A 23,604-nucleotide genomic window follows, 5' to 3' on the forward strand; every position below is an offset into this window, starting at 1 on the left:
TCAGTGGTTTTTAGATTCATTACCTTGGGCAGCATTTTCACATTTCTTTTTCTGAACCACAAAAGACTGCATAATTTACTGTCTTGTTTCAAGGTAAAATGACATAGTTAGCCTAAAGTAAGTCCTTAACAGGCACTTTTTTCTTCCCAGTGAACAGGAAGAGACTGTGTTGAGAATTTCTCATATTAAATGCAGAAGATAAACTATGTTTTTTTCCCCCAATCTGTTTGTCTTTAACATCTTCTGTACGAAAGTTTTCAGCAAAATGCTTTCTCTATTTTGGACTTTCATACAACAAGAAATTTTAAAAAGTCTTCCAACAAACTAGACTTGTATTATCTGTTTTGACACAGATATTGTTTTCAAATTATAAATTACTGTGAAGTCTATAACAAATAAAAATAGCAATAATTTTGATGAGGATTTATAAAATGCTAATAAACACCATCTTTTGCACTTGCATCTTTTGTCTCAATGTTCAAAGCACCCAACAAACAGAAATTAAACTCTTTCTAATAGCCTAATATTATGCCAATTTTCAAACGGATACAATCAGAGCTAAAGGGACAGAGAGGTGCACCCCAGAGCTCTGGTTCTCCTTTCTTTATTTTCATCCCTGTACTCAGCACTGGTTAGGCCACACCTTGAGTACTATGTCCAGTTTGGGGCCCCTCCATTTAGGAAGGATATTGAGATGCTGGAGCGTGTCCAAAGAAGGGCAATGAGGCTGGTGAAGGGACAGGAACACAAGTCCTAGGAGAAGCAGCTGAGGGAGTTGGGGTTGTTTAGCCTGGAGAAAAGGAGGCTCAGGGGAGACCTCATCACTCCCTACAACTACCTGAAAGGAGGTTGTAGCCAGGTGGGCATCAGTCTCTTCTCCCAGGCAACCAGCAGTAGGACAAGAGGACAGTCTTAAGCTGTGCCAGGGGAGGTTTAGGTTGGACATTAGGAAGAAGTTCTTTACAGAGAGTGACTGGGCATTGGAATGGGCAGCACCATTGGAGTGGGAGGTAGAGCAGTCACTGACCCGACCCTGGAGGTGTTTAAGAAAGGACTAGATGGTGTTTAAGAAAGGTGTTTAAGAAACATTTAGGAAAGGTGTTTAGGAAAGGACATGGCACTTAGTGCTATGGTCTAGTAGACAAGGTGGTGTTAGACAAACGTTGGACTCTATGATCTCAGAGGTCTTTTCCAATATAGTTGATTCTGTGATTCTGTGATCTTGATGTTCTATTTTTAGATCTCTAGTCTGGTCTGAAGCTACTTTCTAAAGTGGGATTAAGCACAGCTGCTAGATTGCAGCATAATAATGGTGCTTTCTTATAGAAAACCAATAGAAGAATAACTTCTGGATATCTAATAAAAGGGGCTTTATTAATGAAGTCGCATGTGCACATTGCAGGGAAATCTGGGACTCCAGGAAATGGTCAGAGCACTCCAGTTGCTGGTGTGGTGGTTTTGGTTTTTTGGTCACATCACTACACAGCATGAAATATTGATGAAAAAACAGCATGTAGGGATGTCACCTAGATCTGCAGTACATGGACTGGTGCTTTTCTATCATGAGACAGGACTAAAAGAAGCTATACAAAGAAATTAATAGATCTCAACAGCTCTTGCCAACCAAAATCTTGAGTCTTCGCTCATGCTAAGCATGTTTACAACCCTTTGCAATTTGCCACCATATTTCAATTTTGGTATGTTATTTTGCCCAAATAAAAAGGACAAATCAAGGAAAATCTAAGCATATTTCAATATCTGAATGGGTGGAATGACATGTGGTAAAGTATTAGTGAAGTAACTGTAATCTCTTCCTCAATCTCATTTCTATCTTCAGGCCATTACAATCATTAAAGCTCTGCAGTGACAAAATGGAAGACACCAAAACTGAATGTCCAAAAGAAAGCCTTCATAATTCAGAGGAAAAAGGACCCAGAGTAAGCAAAACAACTTCTGCTTCAGAGAGGCTTGCAGGTTGGAAACAGTCAGTTTTTTCCAACTGTAACAATTGGTCCAAGGAGATTTAACCCTTCTAATAAATTTTGCTTAACACCTCAGTGTCCTTTCCACTGTGTATCTCAAACTGCATTGCTAAACAGGGTGCATTAAATTCACATTTATGAAAGGAAAACATATATAGAGAGAAGCACTACTAAACACTGAGTCAGTGTTTGATCTCAGACAGGAATCACAGGGGAAACCATCTACCCACCTTGAAGCCAGGGGAAGTTTTGCAACTGGTGTTAGCAGGAACAGAGTCTCCCCTAGCAATCTGATGCCTCTACCATTTTCCTGGTAGGGTTAACAATTCCAAAAGAGTAAAGCCATGTCTCTAATTTTGCCTTCAGAAGGCTGTCACCATAATAGCAGCAAGTTATGCATGGCATCATTAAGTGGTTGCAGCAGAATGCACAGTTCTTGGATGATACCTTTTCCCTTGCACATCAGTTATGATTAACAATCATATATATTAAACAGAAGAAAGCATCATCCAGGCCCCATTTCCAGGCAAAAATGATTTTAGAGCACCCAGAAAGATAGGCCTGATAGACAAAACCCATCTATTTCAGAGCTGATTTCATTATTTTGTACATCTGTTCAGTTCATTTCATTTGGTGTTAATATACTCTGCTTCACAAGAATCTTTACTAATGAAATAGTTGTTAAAGAATAATAATATGCTTGATTGACTACTGCTCTCTCTGTTGCTGCCTTTTCTGGATATCTCTCATGCTGCAGATGCTGGGAACAAACCAGTCAGTGCAGGGATTTTTCCAAAGAACCTTACTGAGATACAAGAACTCCTTTTTTAAACGAAGTCCTCCCAAGCCATCATGAGAAGACCATTCTTCTGGTCCCTTTTGGGCACTCTTTCTTTTCATATAGAATTGTTATGCAATTTTTATCATACAAGTAATGTGTGAATGTAGGCTGGCATGCCTCAGTGGAGAGAATGACAAAGACAAAAGGGGGCAGTTATGGCTCCCTTCTTTCTTTCTTTGGGTGTGGTTTGGGGGTTGGTTTGGGTTTTTATTTATAGCTTTGATGGTCATTTTCACTTTGCCTTCCATTTTTGTCATCTACCTCCTGAACCTAGTGAGGACAAGGCACTCTTCATATTGACTGTCTGCAGTAATGCTTTAGTGACAGGAGAGGTGCTTAACTCCCCTCCTTATCCTCATGGATGAAAAATTCATGCTCTTCAACTCTGACATCTGCAGCTAGCTAAGGGCAGCTGGTTCGAAATGAGCCCAGGGGCCCTGCACAGTTACAGAATCACATTATTTCCTGAGTTGGAAGGGACTTACAAGGATCACCAAAGTCCAACTTCTGGCCCTACACAGGACAGCCCCAAGAGAGTCACATTATGTGCCTGAGAGCATTGTCGAAACACAAACACTTCCTGAACTCTGTCAGGCTTGGTGCTGTGACCACTTCCCAGGGAGTCTGTTCCAGTGCCCAAACCACCCTCTGGGCGGGGCAACCTAAACCTCCCTTAACACAAGTTCAGACCATTCCCTCAGCTACGGGGAATGCTACAGAAAGGTGTGTTGCAGAGAGCCCTGAATGACTGCTCACTGCTTCGGAAACCCCATGTGGTACAGTAGGACAATGCAACATTAAGATGCTCATTGTCATCCAATACAGCTGCAAAACCATATCAAAGAGCTTGACAGACTAATTGGCTCAAGTACAGTACTGAAGAACAATATTGCTTTGCTTTTACCCCACTAGCTCACTTGAAGCTCCCTCCACTGGAAAATATAGACATGCCCTCCACAGGAAAAACTTAGTTCTGTTTATTAAGTGACAAACTCCTGACTCAGTTTGTGCCTCAATTTTTACATTCCTATCTTCAGGTTTTTGGAGCTAAATATACTTCTGTATGTTGAATGCTATAAACTGCAGCTAAATCTAATTAGGCCTGTATCCAAAATCATGCAATATCCAAAATGTCATATTGAAATGTTAAAAACTTCCAGTCTTCTCAGGCACAATTAAAATTTGTGTTCTGTATATGCTTTTCCTCTCTGGAAAAATAACGATCTATCACTCTAAAGGCATCAAAGCATGGTTGTATGATTGGCATCTGACAAATTTCATTAAAGTAATTTTTCTTTGAAAAGGGATATTCGTAATTCCGTTTAATGTAAGACTACCTCTGTGCATTTTATATGTGTAGACAGTGAGCATGCCTGTATTTTCCCTCTTTTTGGAAAGTAAATCTGTTTCTGGTATTAAAGAACAATACATTGAAGCAAGTAGAAATTAACATTAATTTTGTATTTGAATTTAATGTATGCAATACATCCTATAAAAATATGTGTGCGTGTGCACGCGTGTGAATTTATTTCATGGAGTTAATCAGTGTCTGTCTTACTGCTGGTTTCATAGAAGTGGCTTAACACCTCAAAGGGTCCTTTGCTGTTCAGAACCCCACCGACCTATCCTTCAAGACTCTTCAGCTTTCTATCCCAAAGTGCAACCACAGCAGCCTGCTCCCACACACTGCTGGACCAGAGCATCAGCCCACAAATGGTCTGAGTTCCTGTGCATACTCATCAGCAGGCTAAGGACCAAGAATGATGAATTGGGTTTTTCCTCCACTATTACAAGAAAGATTCAAGACATTGCCCCACTCAAATTTGCATATCTTGCTTACCAAGTGTACTACAGTCATTAGCTGTTAGCATTAGCAGTTCTACTAATTCCCGTATTTGAATGTTCTTTCATTTAATACTTCCTGCAATAACTGCAATCACATTTCAGGGCTCATTGTCTGAGAAAGTCAAATGACATGAAAATAAGATTAAAGCAATTTTTTAACTCTAAATGTCAAATACACAAGAATCTACTGTGAATGAGACTCTCACTCTTTATCCTCTTGTTAGCTATACTGTCCTTTCTATTCTATTCCTTTTCCTTATAGCTATTGGTTAAACCCTTATGCTCTCGTCACTTACTATACTGAACAGAAGGAAAAGGGTATATCAAAATAAAGTATGCCAGAACCTAAAGTAACTTCTACAAACATAAACCCAGATTATCAGAAGGGCTTTCTTCCAAAAGCCTGAGGCAAATCCTGTTCACAGTTTGGAATCTGTTATTTGTATTTGATTAGTATAATTCAGAATTATGAATAGTGCCATCTACTAATAATTATTCATCATTACCATTATTACTTTAATCACAGCAAGTACAGCTATCCACTTGGGATCAAAAATACACTTGCATCTTTAAGGGACTTATCAAGGTTTTGCATAAGGTTGACACTACTTCAGTCACAAGACAGCCACATAAATAAATACAAATTAAATATAAATTAATATAATTGAACATATATTAAAAAGACATATATTTAAATTTATGCTATATAAATATAATCTGATATGAAAACCCTTGTTTTTTTCCTGGCAGCAGATAGTTCAACTTTTCCCTATGAAGGGAGGAGTCAGAATTACTGTTTAGTCAATACAGGGTTGAGAAAGAAGAATTTATTTTGGATCAAGGGAAATAAATGATGAAGGAATCTAGAAGTGTGATTATATTAATAAGTTACTTAGAAAATTTACAGGGAAGGCAAAGGGAGTTGCTGCACTCAGTGTCTCCCCTTCTCCCAGTGCCAAGAGTAATTATAGACAGCAGCAACATGGTGTCAATAAGCTTAAATTAAGGATAGAGGGAAGTGGTGGGAATAGAAATGTAGTGTCATATATAAAAAAAAAATAACCGGAGAAACACCTGAAAATGCAATGACCTTCTCTCCCCACAGCCAGACCCGTGGCAGCAGTGTGTATCTGCAGTTAAACAGAGGGTTGCAATGGCTGTAATGGCACAAAGATCACAGAATATCCCGCGAAGCCATAGAAGGAAGGAAACCGGTAGCATTGCTTAATAGTCTGCTTATTTTACAGTCAAGTGGATTGCCAAGCAACTAAGCTGTAACAAACTCCATATTTAGGGGAAGAAATGTTTGTCTTCTGTCTGTCCCTGCTTGCAAATGGCAAGTGGAGGGCATTTCTAGGCCAGATAACTTGAGTACAGCATGTTCCTGAGCCCCGAGCCTGTGCTGCTGAGCAACTGGTGTTAATCATGGGAACAGTTGACATGTGTACCTTGACGGAGTCCAAGTTTGTCATCATCACTGTGACTTTCACTCTCTACTGTTCAAAACAAAACACAGAAAAAGCCCCCAAAAAACTTGCAGTTTCTCAGGAATCTGAGATTCCCACATTACTTAACATGACTGGATCTGTTTAGGATTCATAAATGACAACCCTTGGTGACTAAAAGAGTTTGATTTGGTTGTCTAAGCATGTGCATCCAAAGCTGTTTGAGATGAACAGGGCAGCTGATACACTGACACAAAGCACACATAGAATGCCCCCAGGGCCCAACAGCTGGCAGCCAGGTGAAATACGTTCCAAGACATCTGAAATGGCTCTAGTTGGCTCATTTAGGCAACTGATCTGAGCCCTAAATGACCCCTTCATGTTCTGCATGCTATAGCTGCATCACCCAGCAATGAAAACGGGTTAGTATTACTATCAAAAAGCACCTGTATAAAAGTACAAATACATACAGCAGGTACATCTGGAAGCACACACACACATTACTCACAAAGACTAAAAATGTAACATTCCTTTTGAATACAAGCACATATGGAGGACGTTCACCCAAGAGAATCATCTTGTAAACACAGTGCTCAAGCTTGAAGAAAGATGTGATTCGGGCAAATGGCAGAAGATGCTAAAAGATAACACTTCAAGACTCCAGGTAGTCCAGTCCCTGTCCCAGGACATCTTGCTGTTGGAGAAATAGGAACGAAACACACACACAAAAGTGGGACAAAATGACCCCAGCCTGGGCCACTGACACCTGTAACATTATTTCAAGGATAAATCTAGTTGGTCAACCTCAGCACTACCAGCCCACAGGAGAAGATGCCATTATCTGAGTGCTTATCTCATTAGTGGCTTTTCAGGAAGCACCTGACCATCTTTATTCAGAAGATACCTCTTTTACCCTGACTGAGCTATCCGACATCAATGTTTTCCAGGATCCTGCCTAATGGTGATAAAATAACATTTAAGGTGTCCTGAAAAACTATAAACTAAGTGTACAAGTAGTACTTCAACCTAGACTGATCCTACATTAATGCCCAGATAAAATATTACAGAATGAAAAAGAATTAATAAAAACTAATGATTTAAAACAATCAGCCAATTTTGAAACTGACTCTACTTGTAATTCACTGTTTTACTTCAAAAAATAGCATCAAATTAATGATAAAATAACTGGTTTCCTGCAATCTGAAATGATACTAAGAATTACAGTAGAATTCAGCAATGGAAACATCCACTGGCTGATCAGCACTAAAATTTTACTGGAATATGGTGAAAGTGTCTTTGCTTGGGAAATTACTGCATTTAAAGTTGCTGTTTTCAGTTCCAAATGTACTATGTCTCACAGCCTTGACTCAGTTCCTCTCTTTATACCCCAGCATTAAAACTGACAACACAAACCCCCAAACACACAACTGCGAACAAACCTTTTCCTGAAGGAGGATGCAATGTAAAAGCTTCTTTATTACATACAAGCTATACAAAATAAACACTGTATGCATATGTAAAATGTTTAGAACATTAAATATGAGCATACACGTGTTCTTATTCTTTTATCCAGTAACTGCCACAAACATAAGCAGAGAATACAAAAATAGGAGTATAAATAACTGTATAAAATTCTACCATTGCTTTAAGCAACTGCTGCTCTGCAAGCACAGCAGCTACCTTCCACTCACCACAGGCACTTGCTGCTAAGCAACTTTTAAATCTTGTTCAAAGCAGATAGAATTAGTGACTGAAATTGGAAGCAGCATTGTGCTGTGCAGAGATGTACTGCGGTGAAAGCACTTCCAGCTGTAAAGCTATAGCTGAAGAACCAGAGTCTCTTCCTTACCCATTAAAGATGGCTATTGTCTACTTGGAGACCAGAAAATCACACTTAGCAGAAAACCTAACTACCTAACAGGACTTGATGAAAAGTCTCCTCTCAAAATTACGTGCTTAACAAAATAACTCACCAATTTCCTAGAAAATGTCATGAACTATAAATGTATGAACCAGAGTGGTCATAGAATGGAGCCCGAAGATCAGCCAGATGTGTTTGTAGTAGAAAAAATGAGTAACTCTGGTTTTTGAGATGCACTGTGCATCAGATTGAGCCTGATCAGCCAAATCACATGCAGTACTGGGAGTCAGTCATGAGCAACAAATAAATAAGTGACAGGTTCAAGACGAAAATATGATAGACTGCTCCAAGCCAAATAACTGAAGGCCATGTCATAGATAACAATAACTATTTTCTTTAGCTGTCTGTTTGCTTCCCTTCTCCAGGAGGACAGGCTTGAGATCATCTTATTTATCTTTCTTACCATTTCAGGGATTATATGAAAAAATAATAAGTCTTTCAGCTTCAGAACAGATTTATATCCACTTTCAAAATACTCAAAGCCTATTTGTTAATTGAAAATACACATGTACCTTTTGGCTACCTATACTTCGGACGCTTTGACTCATTCATGCCAAAGACCTAGCTAAGCCCTCTCTGTAGCAAAGCATGTTCTTTAAACCTGATCTGTCCACAACAAACCGATAAATGTATTTTTTTAGATTTATTGAATTAATTTAGTGCACCTTTTTATGCTCAAGCAACCTCTCTGGCATGCTATCTGGGCTGTAATAGAAGGGAGATCATTGAGATTTTTACAGCTGAGGACTGTAAAGACTATATGTCCCAGAAGAACCTGAAACACCAACTCTTGGAAGTGATTGTACAGAACATGAAACATGGCATGTTCGGTCATTTTCTCCACTGTCATCTTTAGAGTTCTAAAAAATAGGGAGAAAAATTGAGATAGCTCTTTAGTACATTCATAATATATATTCTGCAAATAAGAGATTTTTCAGAGTAAAGGGAAAATTATGTAGGAAAGTCTCCATGGGGCCACACTGGCAATGCTGAATGGGTAACTAGGCCTATGTTCAGAAATCTAAGTTCTAAACCACAAGAGAAGGAACCGCAGGAAGCTGTAAGAGATCTCATCAACAAACAGATACTATTTTCTCTGAACTACAAGGTGCTAGATCTAAAGCAAGTAACAGACTGAAAGGGATCTTACAGTAGATGCAGCTAAAAGGAGAGGAGACATCACTAAGGAAGGCATAGATGCATTTGCTGTACTCACTTGTTCATTAGAGAAAGAAAAAGAAAAAAACCGGAAATGCCTCATTTTCACAGGAGCCGAAAAGAGCATGGCAGCCCATGAGAAGGCACAGCTGGTACTCGGGCTTATTGCTACCATCAAGGCTGAATGGCCAGCAGGATTAGGAGCACCGCCAGGCTCAAACAAAACAGCATCAGGTGCTTTCTTCTCTCCCCTGCTCCCACCCCATCCATCCTGGTTCTGTTCTTTCCTGCTAAGTATGCTGTTAACTCACATCCATCCCATTATTAACGCAGCTTCAAATGGCAGGCTGCACTGCCAGGGAACAAGATTACAGCCTGGGTTCCCACCCATTTTGTAACAGCATAGATTACTTCCAGTATTGAAGAGGGAACCATTTGGGAACAAGAGCAAATGCTTGGCTACTTAACTGGTGCTTTCAGTAAAACAGACCACAGTCAGGATTGACAGACCCAGGGAAAATTACAAAAGCAGCCATCAGCTGTCACTGGAGAAGGAAAATGGAGCTTACCTCCACTCCAAACTTTGAAAGATTTGAAAATAACCCCTCCAGCCCTGGATCACCTTGGTCACTGCAGCTTCACCACCCCAGTCCTAGAGACACTGCCCTGTTTTCCCATTCCAAGCAGAAGCAGGGGGCCTGGCTCTATGGACATGATGGACTCCTGTTTCCACAGGAGTGGAACCGAGTAGTATCATTTAGTATGGGAAGTCATCTGTCACCCACTTTCAAATGTAGGTACTGGAATATAGGGATACTGATGTGTTTTAATTTCTAAAATGGTCTCAGTTACTAGAATCACTTAAATGGCATTTCCAGCATTTTCTACCATTTCCATTTTACATTTTAAGGATGTTTCTTAGTTTCTTTATGGGAACAGCAGCATTCTTCAAAGAAGGGTGGGCGGGATTAAGCATTCCACCATCAAACGCGCTCGCATCTGCCCCTTCTACTGTTTCTCTCATCCTCCCTCCTCTCTTTCACATATATAGTCCAAATGCATATTTGGCATATGAGATTTTTAGCTCTCACACTTTCCAAATCACCCACAGTTCGAGAATGTACTATTCCAAGATCTTCCATGTTGCAGACTTCCCTCTCTCTTCTAGCTTATCACGTCTTCAATTTTCTTGTTGTTCAAGAACGAAGATGATTTGACCTCCTCCTTCAGGTTTTCAACCACTCTTCTTCAGTTTATTTCAGTCTCCCAAGATCAGCTACTTAGCCTGTGCTTGATTTTGCAACAGCTTGCAAAATATATGTTGTGCTTGATTATTGTTTTTTGTCAGAATCTCAAGTTTTAAAACCAGCTCAAGTTTAGTATTTAGATACAGAACAGAACATAAACAATAGGCCGTTTGGTGTAGAGAAACTTTTATATTACCTTGAACAATGGCTTAAGTGCTGACTATTACAAATAATATCCTCCTAATTTTAAGGTGGCCCTTCTCATCTCGTGCTGTCAGAATTGTTGACTCTGCTACTACAAGAGACATGTCTCTTTCAACAAGCAAGTATCTAAGGAAAGCATGGCTGCATCTATGTGTTGGGCAATACTACCCATTTTCTTGGCATCCTCCAAATATGTATTGTTAGCTTTTCAGAAATATCACCAAAGGGCCGACTGCATAGCAGCAAGATGAAAGAAAACAAGGTTATTCATTTGTTATGCTTAGAAACCATAGTTCATTTTCAGCAGATGTGAACTTCAAACCCTTTATCAAAGGTCATTCATGCTTGTCAAGAGACTCGAGAACAGAGAAAACAAAGGTGATATTTCATTTTGAGTTTCTGAAAACTACAAGGAGTACTATGAAAGACATTAAAACCAAATCCAATAAATCATGATGACATTTTTACATGAATATTACTTTAAAGTCCTTTGACCTGCCTGCACTGCTTTGATGCAGTATGTACATTTTTGTACAGTGGTTCATGTACATTCTTATTTCAGCTAAGAGAGTTTATTTCAGCTAAAAAGGTTTATTTCAATTAATCTGAAACCCGCACCTTGTTAACTCAATTTAGTCCCAATTGAGAGTCTGTAGGGCTTTTTATACCATACTAATTAACCTTTTTTTAAAAAACCCACACTTTTATTTAAACCTAAGTCAGAACATATCCAGACAAACCTTGTAAGAGATGATGTACTATTTCTGAGAATAGTAATCACAGAAAAGACTGATCTCATCAATCAGCCTAAGCTCTTAAGAATTCAGCACAAATGTTTTCAACACCTATTTGGGCCAAGTCACTCATGGCTCAAACTCACCCTGACATGCTGTTCCCACAGAAAAGGCGACCAGCTGCAAATGACTAACACTCAAACTTGATTGCAGTGAGACAACTGCTGTTCTTGACTTATTTTTGCACATTAGCATGTTGCTATAGCTGGTGTGAAATCACTTGGACAGATAAAACTTGAGTCCATGACGGTTGGTTGTGTTTTGCCTTGGACTCATGTAAAAGGCCCTGGAAAAAGCAGCTTTATAAAGAACAAAATAAGTTACCTCTACTTTTGCTCATAGGTAGCTCTCTATTCTTCTTGCAAGGAATGAAAGCAAATTAAATGTTTGATTTTTATAATGTTTACAATATTTATTCACTGAATTATTTAGGTTGGAAAAGACCTTCAAGTTCATTGAGTCCAACCTTTGACTGATCACCACCTTGTCAATTAGACCATGGCATGAAGTACTGTGTCTGGTCATTTCTTGAACACCTCCAGGGATGGTGACTCCACCACCTCCCTGGGCAGCCCATTCCAATCCTTGACAACCCTTTCCATGAAGAAATTCTTCCTGATGCTCAACCTGAACCTCCCCTTGTGCAGCTTGAGGCCATTTCCTCTGGTCCTGTCTCTAGTTGCCTGGGAAAAGAGACTGACCCCCACCTGGCTACAACCTCCTGTCAGGTAGTTGTAGAGAGCAATAAGTTCTCCCCTGAGCCTCCTTTTCTCCAGGTTAAATACCCACAGCTCCCTCAGCTGCTTCTCATATGACTTGCTCTCTAGACCCTTCACCAGCTTTGTTGTCCTTATCCTAACTCGCTCTAGCACCTCAATGTCTTTCTTGTAGTGAGGGGCCCAGAACTGGACACAGTACTCAAGGTGTGGCCTCACCAGTGCCAAGTGCAGGACTATGTCTGACACAAGCCATGATGCCATTGGCCTTCTTGGCTACCTGGTCACAGTGCTGCTTCATGTTCAGATGGCTGTCGACCAGCACCTCCCAGGTCCTTTTCTGCTGGGACTCTTTGCAGACACTCTTCTCTCAGCCTGTAGCACTGCATGGGGGTGTTGTGACCAAAGGGCAGGACCCAGCACTTCACCTTATTGAATCTCATACAGTTGGCCTTGGCCCATCGATCCTGCCTGTCCAGATCCCCCTGCAGAGCCTTTCTCCCCTCCAGCAGATCAACATTCCTACCCAACTCAGCAAACTTATTCAGGTTGCACTTGATCCTCTCATCCAGATCATCAATAAAGATATTAAACAGGACCAGGCCCAATACTGAATCTCTCCTGAACACTACTAGTGATCATCTGCCAACTGGATGTGGCACAGCTCAGCACCACTCTCTGGGCCTGGATATCCAGCCAGTTTTTAACCCAGTAGAGGGCACTTGTCATGTTCTTGTCCTGTCATGATTATCTTATTTGCCAATTATTTTATCGATTAATGTCTTAGATTACTGTTCACAAGTTTATTTTGATTAGATTTAATTCTGACTATAACCACTGATAACTTCTGCTATTATTTGACTGGCTGTCCTCATTTTCTTCTTCAAAATTATTTATTCAGACTAATTTTGTGAGTTTGGATGCTAGAAATCAGAAGCACAGCCAAACAACTGTGATTCAAGTTTAGAATTTAATAGTTGAAATAGCTGTGCATCTTTTCCTTTGAAAGGTATTTCCAGAATGAACTTCAGAAACAGACTACCAACAGCCAGATTTTAGCAAATTTAAAAAAATCCAAAACAACGAACCAATCAAAACAAAATCAGCAGAAAGCAATCAGCAACCTCCAGTAGCTGAGTTTTAGAGATGAAATTACAGTTTTTGAAAGCCAACCTGATAGTATGATCATCCCTTACCTGTACATAAAGCAGCACCTAAGTCAGCTGCAATGCAGGCTTCCCCAAACCGCCCGCGATATAGCTCCAACACTGTTCTGTCAGTATGTCTGAAATGCTTCTGGAGATGAGAGGGTAGTCCAATTTCCAGATATATGTAAACTTTTGGAGTCCTCACACACAGGAATAACAAGACTTATGGACTGCCATGGTACTGAACTCCCTGGCGAGAAGCAGGAAGCTTCTCATCAGCGATGATATGCCATATAGGGAGACAGGCTTTTCCCTCACTAGGAAAAAACTGCTTTAATTTCAGTAAACCAGTCTATTAAAAAAAGGCAGTTAATAGTTTTAACTGACAACAGCTGTAGAAGTAAAATAAATCAAGACACAGATAAATAAACACACATACTATATACATAAACAAAAACTGGCAGGTTCTTTTAAACTCCTCTGTCCATAGTTAGATTGTTCAATGACACAGAGTGCTTCTTTCTTCCTCATGTTAAACCAAAGCAAATCTGGAGTACATACAAACCAGTGTCCTAAAGGACAATAGTTAAAAATGCAGACGCCCATATTTGCTGCCAGCCTGCAGACAGCAGCTGCTGCCGGCAGCGACTCGCTCTACAGTGATGGCGGCTGCGCTGACGTTCCAGATTAGAGAGTCATATCTCTTTGTTCCCCCAGGGGAGCCTCTCTGTTTAAGGGGATACTATTAAGGATGATGGTAAGTCCAAACATGAGCCTTTTCTTTTTGTCTTTTTGAGTAATTCTGTGTATTTATCTGTATTTTATGGAAGAATTAATTGAATGTCACTATAGACAGACAAACAAGACATAACCTAAGTAAATGCCAGGCACGTAGTTCACTAAACTGCTGCAGTACAGGGCACTGTTTGAAATCTACAGCTTCATTAAATCTACAGCTTCATTCCTCTCTGACAGGCAGCCAAACCCCACAGAGAGTCTAAGTCATTAGCATATGTGCAATGCCCCAGAGCGACCAAGTGAATGTCTCTGCATCCAGATGGTCATTGTGATGCACAATGCCCACAGCAGTGCCACCTTCCATGGCGTGGAGGTGTAGCCTAGCACAGTGAGAACCCCAGCTGTGAAAATACTTATACCTATGGAAGATAAGTTTAGAAAAGGTCCCATATAAAGGCCTTTGAATGCCCATTCTCTATGGGACCCCTCCCTGATGTGACAGACCGCTAGTGCTTTATCCTGAGTAGGCAACTTAATATCTCTGTTATTGTAGCTGTTGTATCCCTGTGGGTGGGGGCAATATTCCCTAGTTCCACTATAATGTGGCAAGTGTAAATGACACTAAAGATAAGGCAGTATGTCTTATTTAACACCCAAGAAATCCTTCATCCCATTTTTATCTCCTTGTGCTATCAGAACACTCCAGCCAAAGTTGCAGAGAGATATCTCTAGCAGGTCAGCAATTGTAGAGGAATCTGCTCCCGCACAGAACCACTCCTGTCCTGTGACCAAAGACACTTTATCCTCCTGTGTGATGTTCATGTGTTAGGCCTCTCACACTTCCATGGGTTCCTGGAGGAACTTCCACTCTTGAATGTGATGCTTACAGTTTAGATCTTGTTGCTTTTTAATCTGGCTGCTCATTTCCACCATTTGGAGCTTTTCTCCATCCATCCGCACAAGCAGCTCGATTATCAATCGATTATTCGCTCTGAACAGCTTATCTGAAGTTACCATTGCAGACCACGCAAGCAGCAGAGGATGCAGAGAACAGTCAGGCTGATGCATGTTGCAGAGTCAGAGGAACATTTTCCCTAGCTCATTTAACCCTCTAGCAGGCCTTTGCCTCCATCCATTGCCTTTAAAACTTCCAGGGCTTTGCAGCTGGACTGCTTGTGGATGACAAAGCACTTCATGAGATCTTCACATACAACTTGATGTGCTTCTTTGCCAGCTAGTTGACATTTCTCATCTACTGTATTCTCTTTGATAACTTAAATTAAGGTCTGAGAGTATTTTATCAGCTGATAGTTTGAGTGACTCATTACTACCTACTCTGATGCAAATACAGTGGCACAATTTACTGCCACTGCAACAGTCCTAAATACTTTACTAATGACAGTAATGAATGCAGCTGAGAGGAAAAAAGGTTAGTGCCAATATCCTCCACATTCAGGTCCTTTTTAAAATGTTAAATATACCTTTTTAGCACCTTTCAGTACTGCTAATTATAATGCTTTTGTCTTCTTTTGTGACCAGCAATATTTTAATTGTGCTAAATCAGTTCAGAGTCAGTGTCACTCATGTTAGGTATCCATAAGCCAGCTATTTATACAGTTGAGGTTCTGCCTGGGATGTTATCTTCTTGCATAAGTTTTTACTTTTCTTTTAGCACAGGTCTTACAAGTAGAGTCCACTGCCATTTTTTGACTTCCATGGAGCTGTAATAGATGCCCTTCCCCTCAGGATTTGCTTTCTAGCAGTGCCCTCATCATACAGTCCCTTACTGTTAAAAAATGCAGCAAATACATGAAGTTAAAAATATCTAGTCTCCTTTTTCTATTCCCATCCAGGAACTTTAAAAATATGTAATTGAGTATATTTTTCTTCTGCTGCACTTGCACAACTACAACTTATCAACATCAAGACCATATCTTCTTAAAATTTCTTGATGCACTATAAGATGGGTACTTCCACACTCAAGTGAGTACAGCAGGAAATCCAAATACACAACAGCTTTTCCAGACTCATTCCTAGTGGTAAAATGAAAGCTGGCATTTGCAGCTTGAAAAATCACTGGGCTAATGAGTGGCACGTTAAATGTGAAGGTTAAGGGAGATGGCTCATGTTTCCATTGGCATCTTCAAAATCTCCTCATGGCTTCTGACACTACAGTCCTTTTGAGCACAAGGCACTTTCATCCAGAGCTCATTCCTACCACTCTCATCTTTCTTCACTGTTCAGTCAAATCTTTACAAAAGCTGCATAAGGGCTACACAAAGTTGGAAAGTCCCCACTATAGCTATATACTTTCTCTGACAAGCTCACCAACTTTGTATCATTATCACCTTAGGCTCCTCTATCTAGGCTGAAACACTATCTCAGCAACCCTCAAAGCATGCACCAAGGAAGACCTTCCCAGTCACTCAGTTTCACAAAAGAGGTCAAACATGTCATACTTCAATTTTGTATTGCTGCCATGTAGTTTCAGAAGAGTTTTCCTTCCCCTGTACTGATCAAAACACCTGACAAACCTCAAGATGCCATTTCCAAATGAAATTCATAGAGAGAGCTAGGAAGTCCTAAAATACTTATTCCATCTAATTCTGGGAAGCAATGGCACATTTCCTGGTCTAGGCAGAATACAGGTTCACTTCCACTCCCAATTTCTCAGCATCTTAAGTTGATCTCAGTGTAAGTTTCATCTTGACCAAACATAGCAAAGTCAGACAATTTTTCACTGAGCTACATCAGATTCTGGGTAGCAAGTGTTTTTTCTCTGTAGTTTTACAGCTTATTTCGCTAATATAGCATTCTGTCTTTTTCAATAGGGAACATATTGGCATTTTTAAGATTCTTTAATCTCCCATTATAGATAGTAACCTTCATATGACAGGATCTAAACAGTGATGTCCCATCAGTATTTTCACCAAATGGAAAAGATATCCATTAATCTAGAAAATCTGGAATACTCTGTCTCTCTGAATCCCACATGCTTTTTTCATAGCACTTTACAGACCTTTTCCTGGCGCTTGAGGGATCAGGCAGGGGATTCTAGCTCAAACAAAAAGAGATTACTTAGATTCTTCTGTGAATAAGTTTTTTTGCCAGGCATGACAATTAATTATCTCTAAATTACAATGAAACACTACTGCTTTTACCCCAGCTCAAATAATATGACAGAGCTCTCACTGCTTATACTGCACTTCCTATCTAGGTCACACAGCCCAAAGGGACTCTAATAATCTTTCAGTTGTCCTTGGGTATGAGGATTTATCCCTATTTCTGGTCCTGTAAATTAAACTGGTCAAAGCTGAAGCTTGTTTTGATCTCATAACATTTTGCAAACATGTCATTTGATTCAGCTCATATCCGTCACTGGCTCTAACTTGGAGATTGGTCCTGCTTTGAGTGAAGTGCTGGTCCCCCCAAATTTAAATTATTCTATGATTTTTATCTTAAATCTGAAAGACCTTTTGTCATCTTTGACTCATCACAGACCTGTCTACTAATTATAGCTCATGCTTTTAACTATGGCAAAGACCAAATGATTTGACAAGCAAAAGGTTACCTATTCACTTCATGTACCTTCAGATTTCTTCCCCATTCCAGAAACTCATGTGTGGACACAGCTACATGGGAGACTAGCACTGTATTCAGTAACTCTACATCAGACCCTTGCAACCTCTAAACGGGATCCAGGGCTGCAAGAGACAAACTACCAAAGACTGTCAACTTCATGAGTCAGATCCAGCCTGTGAGATGTCTCAGTTCACTTCTTCTTTGTGGAGGAAGAAAGGACAAGGTGCACTTAAACTCTTCCGACAGTGCTTGTGAACAGCTCAACACAGTGAATTCAAATTGCCATTCATGCTGCTGGAGTAGGAGGGCTGCGCTTCAGTCTCCTGTCCTCCTGAACATGCAGTCAAGCCTTTGGAGACCATACCTCAGGCATCTAATAAAGTGGTACGGCCAAGGGAGTTTATAGAACCTGCTGAATCCTCTCTTATCTCAGGTTTGTACTTTAAAAATATGCATTCATTTAGAAAATAACAATACTAGCACTCGGTAAATCCTCAAAATCTACTGTAAGTGGAAGGTGAGACTACATTTTCTCTCCAAATACCTTGAAATTTCATTGATGCATTTGGCAAGTTTATTACAGCTTCTGTAATCTCAATCCCTTTCATAACCCAAGTTTACTCTGGCATCTGATGCTGCTGTAGCCAAGCCTCATTTTGACCTGGTTCTGAAATTTTTTCAAAAGTCTTGACTCTGTGGGGAACAACGGGAATCTCAGCAGCCAAATACACTGGTTTAAAGTTACAGCTTCTGGTACTTTCCTGTAACCTCTCTTTGATGTACTGTTGCCTGAGAAACCAGTGTGACATCATTGTGGAATTGTGGCTATACTTACTGCTACTTGCTGGTCTTGGCCTTTTAGGATGGCAGTGGGCTATTTATGCTCAAAAAAGGAGGATTTTGGTCATCTGCTGGTTCAGTGGAGCCCAGTCTTGCCAAGGCATCCCACCAGAGTTTCAACAATCATGTTGCACCCTCCCTTTTGCTGCTGCTCACTTAACTACCCCATGAACCAGCCTGGGGAGCCAAGATGCTCAAAACTACCTGCAACAGTGGTCAGGTTTTGGCTCATTCTCTCACAGATGGGGTGAGTACCAGTGCTGAAAACAGAGGAGGCAGGCACATCAGCCCAGGATGGCAGCACCCATACTGATCAGATTGTTCTGGTTCTCAATATCTGATGCTAAGGTCTCCCATTTCTCCACTGTTGGCTGCTGATGTTTTGCAGGGATTTGTAAAACTACTTTTCTGACACCATAAAATCAATTATCTTGGTGTAACCTTTGCCATTTATTACATTTTGGCTGGAAGAGAGTTTGGGAAAAAAATGCCTAGGAGCAAAGGTACCTCCTGAACAGACAGAGCAGAAGACAGTACAGTGTGCCTGGACAAGCACAGCAGTTTTTCCTGGCACACTTAAGTGGGCAAGGTTTCCCCTTCTCCACAGCCGTCCTCAGCCTCCCCATAGAGAGCAGCATTCCAGCATTAGCCTCGCGGCAGAGGAAAGCTCCAGTTGGCCTTTGGTTTTGTATTTCTCCAGCCCTTTGGTCAGCCCTCATTTGGTCCAGAGTCCTTCTGCTTTCCAGAGTGCAGCTGCTGATCTACCAGACAGGGACCAACCACCATGAGCATCTCCCAAACAGCCCAGGCTGGAAGAGTACTTCCCAGACAACCTCCCCTATAACCCTCACAGTTCAGCACTGCTGCTAGGTTAAAACGCCCCAGCATGAACAAACATAGCAGCATTGAGAACATCACCTCAGACTTCCACAGCATGCACCTTGGTCCTTTTAACACCACCAGGGCAAGCGGCATGAACGGGTGTGATTCCCTCCCTCGCAGCTTCCTACTGAGTTTCTCTGGGGTATCTGAAGCACATATGCATGGTGCACATTCTCAGACACACATGAAATGGCTCTCTGAGCCTCTCTGCTTGCTTTTTAGGCTCTGAACTGCATCCTGTCCCATTCCTTACCAATATACAGACAGATTTGATGGAGTTGCATTCCCCTGACCTCCCCTACCACTGCTAAGTCCCACCGACTGTGACCGCTCTCACATTTTCGTTTAATTTGTGCTCGTGTTGTCTCTCATATAGGCCTGCAACTGACAGTATTCCTAGTTAGACAAGGGATGCTTGCCGGTTATTTCTGCTAGGTTTGGGATTACCTCTTCTCCCTGAGCTGAGGGTGTCCTTCTCGTGGGGACCAGCCTGTCACTTGTTCAGAGCCCCATCACTTCCCCACTTCAGGGCAGCACTGTAACACTATTTCACCTTCAAAAAGACTTAATTCTCAACTCAAGCTTTATCAAAGCAGATTTTATTCACTCCCTCCAGAATGTGAAACTATTATGGAAATCAGAAAAATCTGTCGGGTCAGCAGGAGGGGTGGTGTGGGATGGACAGCTGCCTCCTCATGCACACAGCCCCCTTACACTGCCCCAGCAGCATGTCTGACAGTGGATCAGCACAAAAGCACCGAAGATGAAGGGTCTCCGGCGCATATGTTTCCTGTGGGGATTATAAAGAGGACATGTGACCAATGGAAAAATATGACCATGACCATACAGCGAGTACTCTGCCACAGTGCAACCCTTCCACAGACACTTCCTGGGTTTTCTGCTTTGCACTCTCTATCCTTGCTCATCATGCGCTGGAGTGTCAGCAGATGTTTGTGCATTGCCTGCTGCCTTATCCCCCTTTATGGGCCGGCGTCACCGGCTGTTTGTCTTTCCCTCCACCCAGGAGGTGATAAGCAGATGCCTGTTCCTACAACAACCCTCAGACTATCTTTTACTGCCCTTCTGACTGCTGCTACAAGCAAAAAGAAAGACCAGGATTTGAGAGTTGGTTTGACATTTAAAATATTTTGCTACTGAGTGAGAGACTAAAGGTTCTGAACCAGTATTTGCTTCTGACCATTTTTCTTGGTTTTTTAATCAGACAGAAGAGAAATAAAATCCTAAACACTAAGTGTAAACAGCAGGATTAAAAAAACTGAAATCTGTTCATTTTATGCTTTTTGGATTGCAGCAGCAAGGGTGTCTGTTGTATTTTCAAGGTCAAGATGATCTGAATATTTTTATTTTATTTTGTATTATTTTATGTTCTAGACCGATAGAAACATTAACAATTAGTACCACTGTTATCATTTGATGGCCTGGAAATACGAAGAAGACGGGAGGAAAGGGAAGACCAAAAACCTCTTAGCTGTGACTGCATTCTGATTAAAATAATTTTGATACTATCTTCTGTCTTTGAAAGCAAACCCGCTCTGCCTCCAGCAGTGGTGTGGGCAGCGCTGGTTACGCAAGGACTGGCCTGTGCAGGCAGGTGTGCAGGGGGGGCAGCACCAGTAACTCCACTCTCCTCCCGCCTGCCAGCACCTGGCAGCAGTAGGCAATGGGGCAGCCTGTCCAATTTTCAGAGGAACTCTTGGGCAGGAGGTCCAGGCCTGAGCAGAGGCGTATGGGAGTTGGTCTGAACAAAGGCGAGGCCACCACACTGCCCTTCGTCAGGCCAGGGAGTGCAGGCAGAGACCAACCACAGCCTCTGCTCGAATCTATGGCAACTAGCCATGTTCTGCTTAACCCTTTTTTTAAAAGCAAATAATGTTTGTAGACCTCTCTTGGTAACAGGTAGCGGCTGTCACGGAAGCTCCCATCACCCTTTCCTAAATTGCGGGAACCATGGAAACAAAAACAGCCACGGCTGCTGGTGCACAAGCCAGTGATTTTAGCCAATGCTCCTTGTAACCCAAGAAAATGAACAAGACTGAACAATCTGAGTAAGCACTATACCTTTCTGCAAGAGAGCAGGTAGGGCACTGATTTTATCTCAGAGCACGTTCTGTCCATTTTGCAGACAGAGAGCCCATGGATATAAAGGCTGGGGCTCACAGATATGGCAGGGCAGAAATAGATGCAGCTACATTTGGCATCTCTGCTCATGCTCCGCTGACCCAGAGCTGCAAACATGTTTACAACTGGGCATGAAAAATTTGTCCCCAAACAAAAGAAATTTAAAGGCAAATTTTGTTTTTGTCCTGCCTGACCTTGACTGTGACCAGGTCACAGAGGAGAGGGGGAGCTACCAGAACCAGGTGACAGGACCAACTAACCCTTTGGGAGCAAGGGGTTTGACAGCCAGGAGGATGTGACTATGAGGTATTCCGATGCTCTTGCCACTTCCCAGGAAGAGCCAAGACGCAGAACGGGTCCCAGCCTAAGTGCATGGAGACATTACACCTCACTGCATGGTATAATGCTCTATAAAAGCCACCACTTCATATTCAAATTAGACATGTTTTCAACATACAGTACTATTTTGTGCACAAAATACAGTGTGAACCGACTGTTTTCTATTTTTCAGTCACCCAGTAATCACTGGATCAGACTGGTCTCCACACAGCCGCACTGTCACCAGCAGCATTATTTATACATAAACCCCCAGCCTTCCTCCATGGACAGATTTGCCAGGTAGGTAATTGTTGTTCCCACTGAAGCAGAACTTGCTTGCTTTCAGTGACATGCATCTGCACTGCTATTATACTGCCTCGGCTAAGATTTTCCAGAACAAAGATCAGGAAGAAACAAATAAATGATCCTATTATTTTGCATTTTTCACCTCATATTTAGAATTCCACCTAATTTAATTTTGGATTCTGCAGTTACAAGAGGGATTGCATACAAGCCTCCTTTTTCCCCAGACAAAAAAATGAAGCAAATTAGATAGTCTTTTCCTGCAGGTTAAATCACTCTCCCCAACCTCTCGCCCATCTAATACTGCAGCATTTACAGTCCCCAAACATATCATCTGACTAGTGCATTCATTAAGAGTGTTTGCAACTCCTGGTCATTGACAGATGCACTCTTATCTATTGACATACTCAAGCAAAACTGCCTTTTCCCCCCATCTTTCAGTGGCCTGAATTCAGCAGTGCTGACAGCCCTATGCTGTTTTGCTGCTTGTATCGAGGATGAACCCACAATACGGAGGTAAATGCTTCCCCTCTGGCATTTTCCATCCCTTCTCAAACAGGCAAGGACCACAGCTTTTAGCCCACGACCTACAGCAAAGAGAATGCAAACGCGGTGGGTAGAGTGAGGAAAACAAGCCCTGTACTCAACAGAAAAGGGATGTAAGTGGGATGCATTTACTTACATGAAGATTCAGTGCCAAACATGGCTCTCCCCAGATGCTGCTATTTTAAAAAGCAAAGAAGAAAAGAGTGGAAGACAGAGGGAGTGTATGAGAGTAGGGATGAGACTGCTACGCAGCAGGGGTCATGAAGCCAGACAATGCAGTCCAGGCTATCCAAGCTGCCAGATTCTTCTCTCTCCTCCTCTCCCGTCCTCTGCTCAACACCGCAGACAGCTTTTCCTTGCAACCGCAGTGAAGGTCCTTCTTCAGGAAGCAAAAACCAGGAGCTTCTGTTTTAAATCCGAGTGATAAGGGCAGGCCAGCGTCCTTTCCGTGATACCGGCAGGCAGGAATAGGTATCAGCCACCAGATACTGCAATCCCCAGCCCCTGCTCGCCGTAAGACAATAGCGGAGCTTATGCACACACGGGATGACGTCAGAACACTGCAAAGACTGACTGCTGCTAACCCAGAGGCTCGGAGGGGGCTTGGACAGAGCAGAGCGATTCAGATGGGAATTCCTTTGTCACAAAAAGCAGAAGACAAAGAGCCAGACCTATATTTCCCTCCGTGATGCTAAAGCTCCCAGGCGGAGCTGTAATGCTAGCAGGAAAATATCTGCCTTGAATTCGCTCTACTTTTCTCAGCTGCACGAGATGCAAAGTGTTTCTGCGCTAATGGAATAAATTTCAGGGACACATATCCTAGTAAATATCACTTATAGCATTTCCAATACAGAACAACCACAAATTTCTATCATTAACTCTCTTTATTATTTTTCCTTCAAATAAATATTAAAATTCTCGGCCAATCTACATTTCAAACCTAATTTTCACATCA

The 23,604-nt window shown here is 41.5% G+C and overlaps 1 protein-coding gene and 1 long non-coding RNA gene across 2 annotated transcripts in view; both read right to left on the reverse strand.

Moving 5' to 3' along the window:
* Nucleotides 1–23,604, reverse strand: part of ST7 (suppression of tumorigenicity 7) — a 144,616-nt gene that overhangs the window by 81,515 nt on the left and 39,497 nt on the right.
* Nucleotides 13,180–23,367, reverse strand: LOC116787245. Its single transcript, XR_004357227.1, has 3 exons — nt 22,786–23,367; nt 21,870–21,873; nt 13,180–13,191 (listed from the first exon to the last, which is right to left on the reverse strand). It is a non-coding gene; the product is annotated as an uncharacterized LOC116787245 (long non-coding RNA).

The sequence above is a fragment of the Chiroxiphia lanceolata genome, chromosome 5, assembly GCF_009829145.1.
Source record: "Chiroxiphia lanceolata isolate bChiLan1 chromosome 5, bChiLan1.pri, whole genome shotgun sequence".
Classification (NCBI taxonomy): Eukaryota; Metazoa; Chordata; class Aves; order Passeriformes; family Pipridae; genus Chiroxiphia; species Chiroxiphia lanceolata.